Raw genomic sequence first — 19,616 nt, forward strand, 5'->3', positions numbered from 1 at the left:
AAAACACGCCTATAACCACAGACACAGACAACAGTGTGATGGCAGTCATAGGGAGAGGGGGTTGGAGGTAGGTGGAGGTGGGCAAGGGCGGAACACACATAAATAGGGATGGAAAGAGACTTTGCTTGAGGTGATTGGCACATGACACAATGTGCAGATGATGTTGTGTTGAGTTGTACACTTGAAACCTGTATGATTTTGTGAGCCAGTGTCACCCCAATAAATTTAAAAATATGTTTCAGACTCCAAAATGGTTAAGAATCACTACTATACAACAATCTTGTTACAAGAATATTTTCTACACTAACGTATTCATTACATAAACAGAATTGAACAATCTGTACTTTTCAAATATGAGAAATCAACAAACTTAATCTTACCATTCTCCCACTTTAAAATTTTAGGATGTAATTTTGCCATTCTTCCACTTTAAAATTTTACCATTCTTACCATTCTCCCACTTTAAAATTTTTGGATTTAATTTTGTAACAGCCTTCAAAATAATTTGAAAGTACACAAATAATTATATTAGTAAAAGTTTTATGTAGCAAAACAAGCAAAATTATTTTTAATGGCAATACATAATAAATATTACTTTAACATATAAAAAAGCTGTTTTTAAAAAATTGTTAAGTGTATATTAATTACATTCTTATAAGATACTTCGTTATTGAAAAGAAGCAGTGTTTTAACCCTAGTAAATATTTGGGTTTTATGCAATGTTTCTGTGAACAAAGGTAAGGTAACAAAAGAAAAGCTTAATTAACCTCACAATGTTAACATAACAGCTAAATATTTTGGTTTAATTATTTAGTGAATTACATGTCATTTGTTTTTCAGTTTATTGAGGAAAAATAAAGGCCTTTATAATGGATGTTATCTATGAATTAATAAATTCATTACATTTTCTACTATATAAAATGTAGTTGATGGCACAGACATATTAATGAGTTGAAAGTGCAACTTACACTTTATGCCAAATTTAATAGACATAATTTATCACCTTTCACTGTCACTTTTATTCAAATGCTTAATTCAGTCATTACTTATTTGACATACATGATTTGTAAAATAGGTTTAGTAATAATACATATAATGTTGAATTTTTGTGAGCATCAAAATGAAGCTTTCAATATTTAATTACTGTGCCTATTTCATAACTCAAATAATAACATAATGAAATTTTACTTCATTGGACTTTGCGAATTGTTTTGATTATTTAAACCATTGGTTTAGTAATTACACATTTAAAATAAAATAGTCAAAGTAATGTTACCTAGGTTCCGACACTGACTTTGTTCTGCAGATCTCAAAAAGTAGGTATGGTGGTTATTAAGAACAGAAAATGTATGATAATACTACAGGCAAGAAGGTGTTTGACAGTAGTCTTGAGACAAGTTACTATACTTACTGTAGAAAGTCTTCAACATTCTCTTTGATATTCACCAGCTGGACAATATCAAGCCCACTGACTTGGAAACGTATTCCTTCCTAAAAAAACTCTTAATGCTCAAGTGGCAAACACAAGGCCCATGGGCCAAATGCAGCTCTCTACTTTGTTTTTTCTGGCCCAGCACCTAGTTTCTACCCAGTGGCAGCACCGAGCTTTCACTCAACTGTTAAGGAGTAATTACATTTATACAGTCCTAAAATTATATTTGGCGCTTGGAAGGCAACCTCAAGGCTGATGTGGCCCCTGGCAAAAATGAGTTTGACACCCCTGTAATGTATTTGGGTGACTTTTATAAATTACAGTTTTAAAAGTTCCTAAGAGAGACCCTGGCCAGGTAGTTCAGTTGTTGGTTAGAGTGTCATTCCAATATACCACAGTTACCGGTTCAATCTTCTGTCAGGGCACATACAAGAAGCAACCAATGAATGCATAAATAAGTGGAACAACAAATCAATGTTCCCCTTTCCTTCTCTTTACTTCTCTTTCTCTCTCCCTTTCTCTCTTTGTCTAAAATCAATAAATTTAAAAAAATTTAAGTTGTTATAGGAACTGGACATATATTCTGCTGTTGTGTTTTCCACATATCTAATTCAAGTGCACAAAAAGAGTGAATAAAACTGGACATCACTTATAGTCTTGCTACTCAGTTTTGGTGATGGAAATGATTTTGACAATAGAAAATCAATTCTTGGTTTATCAGCTCCATCATCACAGGGTAACTATAAGATCCAGTTGAACTCCCAGAGTCTCAAATTGTATTTAATAGTGTCAATCCAAGCCACCTGTCTTCATCAAAACATTATTTTGGTTCAATGGAAAGGGTATATCAACTTGTCTACAGGTAATATGAAGTAGGAACTCTTACATAAGCAAGATCAGGCATAAAACATTAATCTTACCCAAAAAATGCATATGGCTCTGAAAAGGTATGTTGGTAAAATTATTTCTTTTAAGCTAAGTGTAGTTTTATAAACTAAAGTGTCATATCTTATATAAATTATAATATAAGTAAATGTAATTATAAAATTAGAGGTTCAGTAAAAATCAAACCAAGTGATTCGAGACAATTCTTTCAACATGTGACTTTCATATCAAACTATTATTTTTGACAATTCAATTTAATAAGTTAACTATTTGGGCTCATTCATGTCATAGCAAAGAAACAGTTGTGGGGGAGCTTTGTCCTCAGAGTCCCACGTCTGCCACGGATGAGAATAAGTCTACCAAGACCTGATCTGCTTCAGGATGAAAGGTGACTGATCTCACAAGAGAAGGACCAAGAGCCTGTTCCTCAATGGCTTTTATTGGGTTCATTTACACAGGAATTCAGGTAAAGCTCATTACTCCTTGCGGGGAAGTAAGAATCAAATAATAAGGAACTCTGAGGGCCTATTCTGAGTCAGGGTCAGATAGCTAAAGAGCTGTAAAAAAAACTTTAAGGAACAAACTTACTTCTTCCATGGACCCTTATCATTTAATTGAGAGCATTCTAAACAAAGCAGGTTTCACAGGATTTTACATATTCTTTCTTAGGCCTGATCACCCGGGGAACCTGCCCTTCCCAGCACAGTGCTGCACTACCCTCTGTCATTGTTTCAGGCCTAGGTGGAGGAAGGGAAGTAAGGCAGCTAAGAGATTAGATTTTCTCTCAGACAATAAGGACTCAGGCTATGTCAGAGCCAAGGGGTCAGGGTCCATCACCCCCTTTTGCTGTAGCCCCCAAAGTCCTTCCTTGGGGGCCTCCCACGTGATCGTGCCTGTCTTAGATCATTCCCCTTTTGGGGAATCTTACCCATCATTGGCTAACCAACCAAGCATTAGGGGCCAGGCAGGGTGAAGTAAAAGAAGCAGAAGTGGCGCTCCTGCCAGGGAGATAAGCTTTTGTCTCCTTGCTGGCTTACAGTCCAAGGTTGTTCCCTCAGCCTTAGCCTTGGCGGGGGTTACAGCTTCTGATACCAGGCAGGGCAGTTCCTAAAAAACATTAATTATTGAAAGCTGTACGGTATATCCAGGTCATTCAGGACAGGCTTCAACGTGTTTTTCTATTACTTACTTTGCTCAGTATTCCAAATATAGACAGTGCAGCTTATTCTACTTGTGAATCATGGACAGCATACAGAAGAATGATCACTTTCCAAAGTAATTTGAAGATTAAAGATAAAGAGAGGGAAGAACTGAAGGACTGCTTTGCTGAGGGCTTGCCTCATGTTAATCCAGGTTTTAGATTTTTTAATCTATTTTGCTCACCTAACTCAAACCACAAAACTGTGTGGTAAATATTGTTATCCTTCTTCTACCAGTGAGGACACAGTACTTAGTAGTGGAATTGGTATTCAAACATAAGGTTCTGTCTCCTGTTAATTTCTCCCCTAAAGAATGATGTCCTGGATGCTCATTCTGTTACCAAATGAGGAAGTCACTTCTTTTTTGATCTTTACTATTTTCCTCTGTGTAATCAGGGGAATAGGACAAAGGTGTTCAATGAAACTATCTTCCATTTGTATTAGTCTTTTGTGAGTCTGCCAGGGGCTAGTTAGTGATACACTGTGGCCACCAGGCAGCAAAACAAAATAACCAAAACAAGTTGTATCTCCCTAACATCAGACTCTAATCAGTGTAGTCACTGAAGCAATTTTCCTGGATACTGAATTGTAGCTTATAAAGCAATTACTGCACTTATCATCACAATAAAACTGCAAGATAAGGAGAGCAGGATATTATTTTTACACTTTTACAGAGAAGTGAAATATTAGTCCTGGTCTGAGGGGATTTAAAGGTGAATTTTAATCTTTTAATAAGCATAAGACATAATAAAATTAATAAATCAACATCAACACTTTACTTAAACATAGTTTCATAAAAATCATGAAGCTCATTGTTTCAGTTAACTTTAAAGAAAGTTAACCTAGAAGAAAATAAATATTGACCTCAAATTCATCAAGCAAAAGACAGAAAAAATTCAGAAACCATGGAAAATGTTTAAAGTGAGTGGGGGGGCCTGCAGAGGTTGCTCTGTGAACCTACAGCACCACTTAAAGTGCTATGAGTGTCAGGCTTGAAGAATGTTTTCAATGACACATGTCAGTAAAGTTTTCTCCATTTGTATAAGATAATAAAATAGTCTTAGACTAAAGATGCTTATGTATTTTTCTCTTAAAATCTAATCTAATGTTCAAGATTTGAAATTATAAAAGCTCCTGAGATGAAATGGCAAAAATAAATGAATGGAAGAAGAGAGAAAGAAATTGAGATATAGGAGGAGAGAGAAGAAGGTAGATAGGTAGGAAGGAGTGAGAAAGGAACAGGCAAAAAAATCTGTTACTTAAAGCCTAAAAAGCAAAGATTTAAACACATTTACCCAACTTTATAGTCCATACCTCTTCTATTACTATCATACCTAGAAAAATTAATAGAGCCCTGGCCGAGTGGCTTGGTTGCTTGGAGCGTTGTCCCATACACCAAAAGGTTGCAGGTTCTATTCCTGGTCAGGGCACCTATGGGAGGCAACCAATCAATGCTTCTCTCTCTCATCAATGTCTGTCTCTCTCCCACTCTCTCTCTTCCTCTCTCTCTAAAATCAATAAAATGCATCCTTGTGTGAGGATAAAAAAAATAATTTTCTGACTATAGATATTTTGAGTTGCTTAAGAATTCTCATGGCTTGAATATGAATCCTGTGATTTTAATTAAAGTTATAGAGAGGTTTCTCTTTACCATATTATCAGGCAGAACTTCAAGAATAAGAATATAGTTTGGATGCTGAATCTACATATTGTATTGTGTGGAAAATCCACCCACACTCGGGAAGATAACAAAGCACAAACTTTATTACCCGGGGGGCTCAAGGGGGGTTAATTTCCCCCAAATCCTGAGCACCAATCTTCACTTTCCAGGGGTTTAAATAGTCCCGGGCTTCCTGGAAGCAAGGTTACAGAAGCTAAATGCGGAAGTTAGGTCTAGCTACCTTATATGGGAAACAAAAGAGAAAACACAGGAGGAAATTTGCAGAAGCTACAGAGCACAGGCGCTTATCATGGGAGTTAGTGTACTACCTTGAGTAACTGGCCTTTGCTTTGGTTATGACTGGTCAGCTTCTCCAGTCCTGTGTGAAATTTTGCAAGTGTTACAGTTACAGAGCATAAGAAACTTTTGGAGTTTCTCTTTTCCTGCCACAGTATTAAATGGTTAGTGGAGATAAATGACATAGCAAAAGTAACTGAAGCTTCTCCTCTGTTTTCATTCACTTATGTTTTTTTTTTAATTTCAAAATTTTAGGAGGATATGTTTATACTAAAACATAGACTGTGTAAGATTATGCAAAATTTGACAATCAAAGACTGAGCCTGGGCATTAGTTAATCAAACTTAGTTAAATTGAATATTCATGCCACAGCTACTTGTTTTTAACCTTAAAAATATACTTAACACTTTTTGAAGGAGGCTCAATTTAGTAAATAAGTCACCATAAAATTGCTAATTCTAAATAAGTTTTTCAAAGCTTAATAATTACTGACCAACACTCACTGGACAACAAATTAGAATTAACCTTGTTTATTAAACAAACAACTTGATGTTTTCCAGTTAGTTTTAAAATATCAATTAACTGTTGCTCACATATAATGCTGTTATTCACAATACACAGTCAACTGTAGAAATTCAATGTGAAGTATTATGACAATCTACCTCTGAGGAAATGAGAAAATTGATCCGTAGAGAAGTTAAATGAATTTGGGAGATAAGCATACTTGTTATAAACTTATATAATATGAAATACCAAAAAATAATGAACACTAATTTAATTTTATATTTAGAGAAGTGGTGAATTGTACTGTAGAATTTGTTACTCAGCTAGTCTGACTCAGCTAGACAGAATCCAGTAAAACAATTGGGGCCAAGTGAGTAAGTTCCAAATTTACAAAGAAAAGGAGCAACAGAAGCCAATAAACCATAGTGCCCCACAACCCATGGCATACTTTAGTACTTTAAACTATCTTGAAAGACTGTGTACCATCTGCTCTCCCCTAAAAGTAAGAAATCTTTTCACAGAAAGATTTCAGTTTGTATTGTTACCATGTGATTTGTCTGGAGTCACTCTTTTCACAACTGATAGGTTCTGTTTTTTTGTTTGTTTGTTTCTTTGTTTTGCTTTTTTATTCAGCTCTGCAATAAAAAGGAAATTCATGGATTTCTTTGACAAAACAGAACTAATTTCAGCTATATTTAGAGAAAGGATACTAGGATAAAGGTCATTTTTTTTTCTTCTTTCTTAGCTAACTGATATTTTCAGGACACATCAAAGTATCTCTTAAGGGCTGTTGTTCAGCCTCCAAAACTGAATTCCCTTCTAGCTGCTACTGAATGCATGTCTGTGGAGAGAGGAAGACTGGCAGGGCAATTTCTGCACACATACCTCTGGCTCATGCCCTCAAAAGACTCAAGTATAACAAACTTCTGGGACTTTTGCAGTAAATAAAGTGCTACATCCTCATCACAGAAAGACCTGCAAGATCCTTGACCTTGTTCTTTCACAAATAATAACAAAAATTAAATAAGGTTAATCATATAAATAGCCCAGAAAACAAAAATAAAAATTAAGTATAAGCATAGCTCATGTCCTTGCCTAGAACCAGGGAGGATGTTATCACTGTCTCTTTGATAACTGAATTCTGAATAACCCTCTTTAAGTGATCTGCTCTAAGAAAATATACAGGACAACGAAATAATCACTTATCTTTTAAGCTTTGCCACTGGCAAAGTGCTTTCACCTACATTCTGTCATCATTTTGCCTGATCGACCAATGATTCCATGCCTGCTTGAAAACCTGTAACCTCGAAAATCAGTTTCCAAAATAGGAAGACCTCCACAGAGCAATTTGTAACTTACTTCAGAGTTGACTTCTGTGCTGTTTTGTATCAACTCAACAAAGCTTCCAACATGGTTTATTCCAAACATAAGTTGGGGAGTGATAAAAAAAGAAATAAAATTTTGTGACTTTGGATTATTTTTCCATCTTATATTATGAATTATATGTTTTCTTAGTCTTTGTTTCACATTTGCATGGCTATCATTGGCTGGTGATAGAATGAGGCCTCATGCTTCATTGTCTAATTATGTAATTTGCCCCCTGTGGTTTGAGTTAAATCTTACCCAACAAGCTGAAAACAGAAAATTGTAATGACACTTTTGTTTTCTCTACATTATACCAAGTATTGCTATTTGATTAAATCAGATCCTTTCTAAAGATTAAATGTAAGCTAAACAGTGCTCTGTGAGTTTTCTCCAATCATTAACTGTATTTTAGTAAGGTTTTTAATTTCTTTGACAATTTAAAAAACTTGACCTTGAGTTATCTGAAATGCAAACATAATTCATGTATCTGTTATCTCAGCACAAACAAAATACCAAAGCTGTGGAGAAGAGATTCTTACGTCAGTGTGAACAGCTCATCAAGTTTCTTCCACACAACTAAGTCATCGGGCAATCTATAATTTCAGTTCTCTGCCAGTGTGACAGATGGCAACCAATTGGTTTGACTGAAAATTTGATGCTTGTATGTTTGCATAGCTAAAGAGAGTTTTCAAGAAATTATTGCAATTCCCACTGTTTTTCCCTACAAAGAGTTAAAGGCTATGTCCAAATAGAAAAAAATATTAAATACATGAGAACTACCTACCATTTAGATCTATTATATGTCATTTGGAAATTTTAGTTGTTGTATTTATTACTACTTTTCATGAATCTGGTTTTGTAAAAATCAGACTTCTATTAACCTTTTTCCTATGTGTCCATGGACTTAATTTCATAAAAAATAGTAATGTTCATTGTGTTCTAAAGAGTTTCCTTTTATTGATACCATGGTCAACATTTATTGACTGGAATGTATACATATATAAATATAAGAAAACTAATGATCTAGATGTTTCTTCATTATCTAGCAAGATAGTTATCATAAATCTTGACTCTGCAATTTTTAAAGGCTGTAACATAATGAATTAGTACGGTCACTGTTTTTATGTCCTTGCTTGCAATTTACGACTAATTTGAAGCAGCAAATTGAGAATTGTTCAAAATTGTGAAGACTAAAGAGCATACAAACATTGTGTATACTTTTTATAAATACTTGTTTTCATCAACTGAACCTTGTACTTGTCTCCAAAAAAAAAATAAAACTGCTATTTTGTTCTTTCTATTCTTTTGTTTTCAAATTATGTGGGCATATAAATACAAACATTCCTTTATGAGAGTAAAATTGATGAAACTATAACCAGAAATGGTTATATGCTGAATTAAATGTTTTATGAAATAAAAGAAAAAGCTCACTCAAGTTAATAAAATGACTGAACTTTTAAAAGATAGGGGAATATCTCCTGTGGACTATTTAATTGCAGATACTTGGGTTAGTTGCACCATCTAGTGGTCATACTTCATATCCCCTCAAATAAATGCCTCAAAAATCCTTATTCTAGGTTCTGATTTGATATTTTTAGTTTATCATTTAAAAAATTTAGAAGTCCATGAAACCTATTTAAATACTATAACCACATATTTACTTAAAAGTAAACAGCATAAATGTATAAGTCAACAGTTGCACCATGTAAAAAAAGTTTTGTTCTGTTTCATCCCCACTTTTCCTGTTTCAGTATTAATAATAAAAAAATAACAGAAAGTTAGAAAACAATATAACCTGAAAAAATAACATATATGTAAAAGCATGCAACATTTGTCAATACTCATCATTTTTCACAAATAAGGAACAGTGATGGAGTACTCTCAGTCCAAATTTCAGAAGGAAAGCACGAATGTTTTGCCAATAGTAAGAATATGCTTTATATATTCCACACTTACATGTTTTTGGTTGGTGCATGTCCAATCAAATTTGACAAATAACCATGCTCAGCAAAATAAAATTTTTTTAAATAAGGTTAAACCTTTAAAATGAATTTAAGGTAAGTAAAACTGAATATTTAATATTAAGATTCCCTTATTTCCTCATAATTTCCCCTATATTAATTATTCAAAGTTTAACCCTAATAAGAATATCTCTTATTAATATATCCAACAAGATTTGTGTTATTATGCAACTGTACAATGACTTAGAAAAGTCCAATGCAAACAACTGTTTTTTCTTTCTTTGTAGTTTTTTCCTTTTCTTTTTTTGCCAGAAATGAGGGTCTCATGGAGTTAGGTAAACTATGAAGCACTAAAACATCGCCACGTTTAAAATCTTTCCTGTTGAGGCTGAGCAGGCCCCTGGGTTTTTCAGTGTTTCCGAGGGGGAAAACAGACTCTGTATAAACCCTAAGCACCAGCATCAATATAGAATCAGTAAAGATGAATTACTTCATAGATTGATTGGGTCCTTGCTCATGGCTTTATTGTATTTGTGCCTAGAGTTTCATCTTTCTTTCAATATTTAAATATGAATTAAAGATTCTGGTCTTAAAATAACATTATATGTTATATTTCTATCTCTTGTAGAAAATCTATGTGTCTGATTATATGTTGGCCCTTTGATACCAAGTTGTATCATACTACTACTTTTATTTTTAATACCTGTTTAACCACTAGGTGGCAATGTAATGAAAAGTACAAACCAGGAAAAACTAAAGGGACAAGTTTTACTTGGAGAATTATTTCTATAGCTTTAATGCATGTTTGATCCATAAACAAAACCCTGTTATTTATATTCATCATCATCCTACCAAGCCTCTAGGTATCATGTTAGGTTATAGAAAAAAAATGGCCTCATATACATACAATTCTTTTCTAACTACTTGACCATATCAGGAATCTACTAATTATAATTCTTTCCTTAATTTTTTAAGATTACTTTTTAAAAATTTATTGGGGTAATATTGGCTCACAAAACATACAAGTTTCAAGTGTACAACTCAACAAAGCACCATCTACACACTGCATCATGCATCCATCGCCCCAAGCAAAGTCTCTTTCCATCCCATTTCACCTCTTTGCCCACTTCCACCTACATCCTCACACCCTTTCTCTCTGGCTATCACCACACTGTTGTCTGTGTCTATGTGTTATGTATACATGATCTTTGGTTAATTCCTTCACCTTCTTTCATCCAGCCCCCCTACCCCCCTTCCCTCTGACATCTGTCAGACTGTTGCATGTATCTATGCCTCTCTTTCTATTTTGTCCATCAGTTTATTTGTTCATCAGATTCCACATATGAATGAGATCATTTGGCATTTGTCTTTCTCTAACCATTTAATTTCTTTTTTTTAAACAATTGATAGTCAATTTATTAAAAAGAATGATTTAGGCATCTGCAGTGGTGACTTCAACTTCAACTCCTGGCTCAGTACTGATGGAACTAATCTGCTTAACAATCTCAGAAGGGCTGTGCAAGTCAAAGAGTCGCTAGTCTTAGAACCCTCCCTGCAGGGAGTTTTTCTTGTAGTGATTCTCAGTGTCTTGGTAGGCATCTGAACTGGTCCTTTCACTTTGAGATTCCTTTCCTTTGCGCCTCTGATCAAATCAGCACACCCTTTCTCCAAAGACTTCACATTCAGGCTGGTTAGAGTAATTCTAATTTGGTGAATCATCACCTCTGGTTCCACCAGTGTCTTTCTGTCCCTTTAAAAGCCATTGCTGTGGTGTGGCTTCCTGAACGACTTGTTCCTCCGTGGGGGCGAACAGCGGTGAGCCAGGAGCAGTGAATTGCAGATGCAACTTCTACTTCCCTGACCATCTAATTTCACTCAGCATATGATCTCCAGGTCCATCCATGCTGTCATGAAAGATAAAATTTCAGTGGCAAATGCAATTTCAAAGAATACTAGAAATGTGCATTTTCTCATTATAAATATAAACGAGATTTTTTCTGAACTAAAATGCATTTTAATTGAATTATCATGTGTAGCCTATTTTTCAAAACAGTTAAAAGACAGTAAAGATGTCTTTTTCTTAAATCTTTCTAAATCAGATTTCATTTTTGCTAATTCCAAAGGCACTTGGTATGATACAACATTCTGAGAATTTGGGGTTTGGATCTGAGAATGGAAAATGGTTCAGGCTACAGCCTGAGAAGAGGGTCTCCAGAGTTCGTGGAGATCTTTGTTCCGTAAGTCCCATTGCCACCATCTGAAAACAGCATTTGGACAACCTTCCTGCTTTCCCCATGCAGCCTTAAAAGCATACCTATGCTATTTACTTTTCTCCTCCAATGATTCCCTGAATGCTTATTTTATCTCTGTTTCATCAATTTCAGTGTGTTCAAGAAAATGGAGGGACTCATTCATGGTGAATTCTGTAGCAGCACACATTTCAATGGCCTTTCTTAAAGTCATGTTGGTAAACATATATTTAGATGATAGAAGCAGATAAAGCAATAGTATTAATAGAAATTCACATTTGAAAGGATAAGTGATACATTCACGTTTATTGGAATCCTGTATATCATTGTAATTCTGTTCCAGTTCTTAACTTTTTTTAAATATTCTATTTATTTTTAGAAGGAGGGTAAGGGAGGGAGAAAGACAGGCAGAGAAACATCAACGTCTGGTTGCCCCTCATATGTAGCCTACTAGGGACCTGGCCCACAACACAGACATGTGCCCTGACTGGGAATCGAACCAGTGAATCTTTGCTTCTCAGTCCACTGAGCCACACCAGCCAGGGCATTTCTAGGTCTCCAAAACTGCCTTAACAAATGGTATTATTTTGATGTGAAGAAAGATTCATGTTATAAGTTTCTTCTTCAATGGCACTAACTGTTACACACAATGTATATTGATGAGCTGACACCATACCAGTTCACATTACAGCTATATAAGGCTGAATGCACCTGCCACCCATCTACAGACATGCCCAATCCATCGTGCATACTGTTTAGAAAGAGACTAGAACAGGCTTGCCCCATATCTACTCTATTAGGGAGATCGGGTGCATGCACATGGACACACATGCAAGCGTGTGTGTTTGGAAAAGAACATGTGCCTGTGAAAATGTGAATTTTGGTTTTTGTGTCTGTATATGAAGCATGAGGTGTATGTGTAAGAGAGAATGTGTAAAACAGTGTATAGCGAGAGCACAATAATATTTCAAAAAATTAGAGTTTTTGAAAAATATCACGGGAACTGTAAATTGGGCTGTATGAGCAATTTGTATGTGGAACTCTATTTATACTGACAAAAATAAATAATAAAATTAAATTTGACACTTGAAACTAACATAAAATAACACTGAATGTCAACTGTAATTGAAAAATAAAATACAATAAAAGATAAACTATATTTGATAAAATGCTGTACTCTTCACATAACAATTTTGCCATCCTGCAACCACAGTCAATGACAGCACATTATTCATTACACCACATCAATCTACAGCTAAATTTTGAATTAGTCTTTTTTTATTACAGGGAATCCTCAAAATATTCCCAGTTGTATTTTATACAAACCTCCTTTTTATAATAACGTATTGACATTAAAGTCCCTTTTATTGAAACCTGGAAGTGGAGGAGGGAGCAGCCTTCTTTCACCATTCCTAAATTGGTATAAATTTCCTCTACTTCCTTTGTAAAACCCAAAGAGATCCACTTCTCTTTACATTTAGGGCTGCCTTTATGTTCTTAAGGACATAAACTGGGTCTAGCTGAGTGTTACATTGTGTTTCATAGGACATAGATGAAGAGCTAGAATGATTCTAGGAGTTATTCATACCAGTCTTACAATTTTCCTGCTTTAAGGGTGTTAGGTGACCTAGTTCACTGCACAGTACACCAAGAAAACATGAAGGGGTTCATTTCAAATCGACCAGACAATGGTCTTCCAGCATAGTTCATCTTTGTACCTTGCTAACAGACCCAAACAAAGCTGTATACTTATTTCAAAGATGGTTTGAGATTACTTTGAAAAGGACAAAAAAAATACCCAGACTTACTTGCATCATATCTCATAGATTTTTTGAAGTTGTCATGCTTTTTTGTAGATCATTAGAAATATTCACAAAACTTGTCAATTGTTTGTTCATAAAAAGAAAGATTCTGTCTCCAATCTCAGCATGTTCACTCATTAAATTATACAGAAAACTAAGGTTGAGAAGGCCTAGTAAAAACAGGAATGGGTCATCCATGACTCGTGAAACATAAAAACAGAAGAAAAAATATCCCGTTTGTACCAACCTAACAAAGTCCACTTCATATGCATTTTGTTTTATACAGTGAAAAATGTACAGGCTTACACAATGAATAATAATCATTTTATAATTCTTGTGGGTTTTCAAAAGTCAAAGTATAATAGAAAAGCACAAAAATCATAAGGGTACAGCTGAATTTTCTGAAAGTGAACACAGTCATATAAATACTACTCCTCTTAGTTAAAAATATCCCATTACCAGCATCACAGAGCCATTCCTACTTCCCCTCTATCAAAAGTTTGGCTACCTCACTTCATGATGCCGCTGCTTTGACAGCCATTTGTTTGGCCCAGTGGCCTGTAGTGCATGACCTACGCAGCTGCATGCAGCCACAAGCAAACGTAAGTGTCTGATATGCCTTCCCCAACAACATTGTGATCAACAACTTCCCCAGACTTCAACACCTTCCCTGTATGTGCCCCTTCAGTAGCCCCTTGAAGCTCATCACAACCCCCTCTTTTCTCTGAATTGGCCGATCTTAGCTGAAAACTCCAAAATACCAAACCCATGGACCTCATGTGCTCCAGGTCCTGTATCTGTCTCTCTGATTGGACCTCCCTGTGTGATTCTCCAGCTGTGCCAGCTTCTTCCTCCAGCGCTGGTGAGAAATAAACTGTTTCCTTTTGTGTGTATGTGAACCCAAGCTCACCATTTGGCACCCTGTGCTTAACATAACAAGTGTGAATATGACAAATTCTTAAAACCTTCTAATCGTAACCCTCACCGTCTTTCCAGAAGGTCACAATTGCTGGCTAATAGAAAGACGAATACCATATGATCTCACTTCCATGTGAAATCTGATTAAGAAAATAAACTAATGAGCAAAATAGAGACAGAGGCATGGATACATAAAACAGACTGACCGCTGTCAGAGATGAAGGAGGTAGGGAACTGGAAGAAACGAGGTGAAGGGCTTAGCTGAAGAACATGTGTACAACACATAGACACAGACAACAGTGTGGTGATGGCCAGAGCAAAGGGGTGGGGGGAGGCTAGGTAGAGGTGGGTAAAGGGAGAAAGAAAGGGGGCATTTGTAATAATGTCAACAATAAAAATAAAGTTAAAAATATAATATAAATAAATTTAAAAGACTGTAAAAAAGAAAGGTTGCTTGAAGCTATGTACTTTGTGAGTGTAAATTCAAAGATTTCTGAACTTTAAAAACCTAGGACTTTCTATTTAATAATGTTTGTATGCTAACTTCAGTTCCCATGTGTTGGTAGTGATCTTAGAACTTCTGCATGCTATTATCAAAAATCTTTTAATTCATTCCTACTGAAGTTAACACAATTTAGAAGACTTTTCTATCTGTAATTTATGATCACTGATAGCACATTCAAGCAACATATCGAAGATGATTTTTTGAGGTAATTAGATTTAGTTTTTTAATTTAAGTATTGTTAATATGTATTATAGTATTAGTTATCACTTTCATGTGTACAGTACAATGATTTGACATTTTTGTGCCTTACAATGCAATTAACAAACAAGGGAAACAAAAGCAAAAATAAACAAGTGGGAGTTCATCAAACTAAAAAGCTTCTGCACAGCAAAGGAAACTATCAACAAAACCAGAAGACAGCTCCTGAATGGGACAATATACCTGGAAAAACTGTATCTAATAAGGGTTTAATGTCCAAAATATATAAGGAATTCATTCAACTTTATAACAATAAAAAAGCAATGTGGTCAAATACAGGCAGACCTCATGAAAAAACATGTCTCTAAAGAGGATACACAGATGGGCAACAGGTATATGAAAAGATGCTCAACGTCACTAATTATCAAGGAAATTTACATCAAAACCACAATGAGATCCCACGTCACAGCTGTCAGAATTGATACTAGGAGGAAGGCAACAAGTAGCACCTGTAGACAAGGATGTGGAGAACAGGGAACCTTGTGCACTGTTGGCGGGATTGCAGACTGGTGCAGCCACTGGGGAAAGCAGTATGGAGATTCCTCAAAAAACTAAAGAACAGATCTATCAAATATGATTTTAAATTTCTATTTTATTTTCATTTTTTTTCTAATCAAGGCAAGTACAATGGAAAGCCTACCAGGTAAGCAAGCAAAGATTAAGTGGTTAATTGATGTGCCTCTGTCTGCCTGATAGATATAAATCATGACACATGATCTAGGGTCAATATTGATTTTTAAAAAACTTATTTTTGAAAAAATATTGAAAGCTACATATATATGTAAAAATGGCATCCACAACTGGTATATAAGTTGAACAAATACTCATCACACAGGTAGGATTCCTATAGTTTTGTTTTATGGGATACTTTAAAGTCACAAAGAATCCTCATGTAGAGAAAAATTTCTACATTGATTTCTCTCTGGAATATTTATACCTTCAAAGTCAGTGTGATCTAAGCATATAAAATAGTGGAGAGAAACCATTCAAGAGGAAAATAAGTGATATTAGTCTTTAAAGTTTTATACAATCATGCATAAGCATCAGTCTGTCCTACTATAATATAAGGCGAACTTTCATGATCCAGCTCTTGTTCTCACGGAGTTCCTTCTGAATGAGAAGTCCCACTGTATGTGTCGTGTCAGATTTGCACACTAGTGACAAAGTATCCTACCAAAACACAAAGAAAAGTATACATGTGGTCTTTCAAATATATGTTTAATTTTGTATACATTCACTAAATTTCAAAATAAAATAAAATAATTAGATTTTTAAAAGGAATTCAAAGTATTCCTAATTAATTGAAAAATTACTTTTTATTTTATTTATTTAAAAATAATTATATTTCCTCACCAAGTTAATTTTATTTAGAGTTAAATTCTCACCTCAATAATTAATATGTAATAATTAATAAATATTTCTTATATTTTTAATAACATGTTTAAAATTTATCTTGCTCTGGCTGATGTGGCTTGGCTTATGTGGTTGCAGAGTCATTCCATGAACTGAAGGGTCATGGGTTTAACTGGTCAGGGCACATGCCTGGGTTGTGGGGTCAGTCCCAGTTGGGGCATATGTGAGAAGCAAAGGATAGATGTTTCTCTCTCACACTGGTATTTTCTCTCCCTTATTTCTCTCTCCCTTACCCTCTCTCTAAAATCAATAAGTAAGTCCTTGGGTGAAGATAAAAACTAGAATTATCTTAATAATATTTAAAGTATTTAATTTTCATAATGTAAAGGGCTACCTGTTGGGAACTGCCCTGCCTGGTATCAGAAACTGTAACCCCCCCCCCCCCCCACCAAGGCTAAGGCTGAGGGAGTGGCCTTGAACCATAAGCCAGCAAGGAGACAAAAGCTTATCTCCCTGGCGGAAGGGCTGCTTCTGCTGCTTCATTCATAACTGACCCCCAATGCTTGGTTGGTTAGCCAATGATGGGTAAGATTCCCCAAGGGGGGAATGACTTAAGACAGGCACAATCACATGGGAGGCCCCCAAGGAAGGACTTTGGGGACTACAGCAAAAGGGGGTGATGGAGCCTCACCCCTTGGCTTTGACATAGCCTAAGTCCTCCTGTCTGGGAGAAAATCTCCTTATCTCTTGGTTGCCTTAGTTCCCATGCTCCACCTAAGCCTGAAACAGTGACAGGGTGGTGCAGCTCTGTGCTGAAAAGGGCGGGTTCCCTGGGTGATCAGGCCTAAGAAAGAATATGTAAAATCCTGTGTAACCTGCTTTGTTTAGAATGCTCTCAGTTGAATAATAAGGGTCCAGGGAAGAAGGAAGTTTGTTCCTTAAAGATTTTACAGTTCTTTGACCCTGACTCAAAATAGGCCCTCAGACTTCCTTGTTACCTATTGTTTGATCCTTACTTCCTAACAATGAGTAATGAGGTTTATCTGAATTCTTATGCAAATGAAACCAATGAAAAGTCTCTCCAGTGGGGGAACAGGGTGCTCTCCCCACCAGAGAGAGTGGACATTTTGTTCCTACTTCCCCACAGGACTTGGTTGTCTCTGTGTATGTTTTTCTCGCATGTTGATGAGCCATCCACAGCGTTCCTTGGTCACTGCCAGCTGGTAAGCACGCATCAGCTACCTTATAAAATCTAACAATGTTTTTATGTACTATTCTACCTCAACTACCTTTGATGTAAAAATTTGGTTTTATATTGTTAGCTAAATGCTATCTGCATGCAGAATGCTACTACTCATGCCCTATTTTAAGCACCAAAGGAAGAAACCATTTTTTGTCATTTTATTTTTCTATTAAATCATGCTTAGTATTTGTAGAAGTCATTTATGAATTACTTAAGTTGTCTACCTGTAACCATATTCTATGTTGCAGGATTATGATTGGCTAATCTTACTTTCACAAAAACTGAGCATCTATAAAACCTATATGAAGTTATAATTACAGATCTATTGAAGTTATAATTACAGACACTGATATAAGTGTCTCCTGGGAAATAAACTGAGGCTACTGGAAGAGATAAGCAATATTACATGAAAAAATAAGTAGTAGAGATACTTAATGCCTTATCAACTTAGGCTCAAATTCAAAGTGCCCTTAGTCTGAGTCTAACATATATATTTAGTTTATAGGTAGTCTCTTGAACTGTCTTCCCATCAAGAAAATGACTATTTTTAAAAATATTTTCTTTATTTATACTTAGAGAGAGGGGGAAGGAGGGAGAAAGAGAAGGAGAAAAACATCAATGTATAGTTGCCTCTCACACACCTCTACTAGGGACCAGGCCTGCGACACAGACATGTGCCCTGATTGGGAATCGAAACAGCGACCCTTCAGTTTTCAGGTCAGTGCTCAATCCACTAAGCCACATCAGCCAGGGCAAGAAAATGATTATTATAAAGATTTTATATTGTTGATATTTAAATAGCAATAGTAGCTACAGAAGGAATGTATCCAGGGAGATTCTGGTTATTCATGTAGATAATTCTGAAAATTATTTAAAAAGTTGAGATTTTGGGATTTTATGAAATGGTGTCAAGTGGTCCAGAACTAACATTTTATTTTATCTCCCTTACAAGCTGAATAAGTTAGTGATTTTAATTAATTATTGTCTCATGGATGCTAGCAGAAAGCATGAGACTTCTGGTTCAAAGATTTTTTTAAAATCTCATTACTCAAAACATAGCAAACAATATGAACATCAACATGTTTCCTGTGCTGTGAGCCCCAAGTTCTGTGAAGATGACATGGAGGGACCCAGACAGCAGCTATGTGTGTGGTAGGTCTTCACAGCAGCTGAGGAAGCCTAAGCTTGGGGAATCCACTGCTTTTGTAGAAAGCAGGGGCAGGCTTGTTTTTCCTTGTTTTTTTGATGGCTCCCTAGAGACATAAATGATTTTTGTTCTTTGTTCATTGCATTAATCTCAGGCAACAAGTTAGAGCTTCAGGAAACAGAAGTATAAATCTTTAGTGACTCATGGTATTGACAATTATACTAATTCTAAAATGGTCTAAATTATACTCTGTGACATGTATGTCAGATAAGAAGCAAGCCTAATTGAATTAATTTTGAGGGTCTAAAAATATAAAAAATGCGTTATTTCCCAAAATACACTTTTGAGGGTTACTGTGTCATAAAGACTATGGCTTCATAATGTGTAGTGTGTGTCACATCCATCTGAAATGCTGGTTGAGCAAGCAAAGTTGAAAGTAAGTGAGGTGGGTAGATTTCCACTGAAACTTAACCATGTTTGTGTGCATGAATAAATGTTTATGCAATATTTACTGACAGAGACTGGATCCATATTGTAGTGTTACGAGTTCTAGTTTGCTTTTCTCCTTCATACAGAAATTTCTTATTTCCACAGGTTTTTCACAATCCAAAACAGATTACAATGCCACAAAGCAAACTGGTTAAATGTTTACTGGGTATTTCTGGTGACAAATTGTTCAAATATCTTGGTGTTTTATTGTCAGAGAAGATCTATCAATACAACTGTAGAACCAGCTGTTTTGTTGTTAGGGAGACAGTAGAAGGTTATTTCAAGATAATAAATATTAATATTTGACATATATTTTTATCAAATTACTATTGACTGGTAACTTTTATAT

At 35.4% G+C, this 19,616-nt stretch overlaps 1 pseudogene; it reads right to left on the bottom strand.

The window, feature by feature from the left end:
- Positions 1 to 10,701: 10,701 nt before the first annotated feature.
- Positions 10,702 to 11,206, bottom strand: LOC114513984 (annotated as a pseudogene).
- Between the last annotated feature and the right edge of the window lie 8,410 nt (positions 11,207 to 19,616).

This window comes from Phyllostomus discolor, chromosome 2 (genome assembly GCF_004126475.2).
Source record: "Phyllostomus discolor isolate MPI-MPIP mPhyDis1 chromosome 2, mPhyDis1.pri.v3, whole genome shotgun sequence".
Taxonomy (NCBI): Eukaryota; Metazoa; Chordata; class Mammalia; order Chiroptera; family Phyllostomidae; genus Phyllostomus; species Phyllostomus discolor.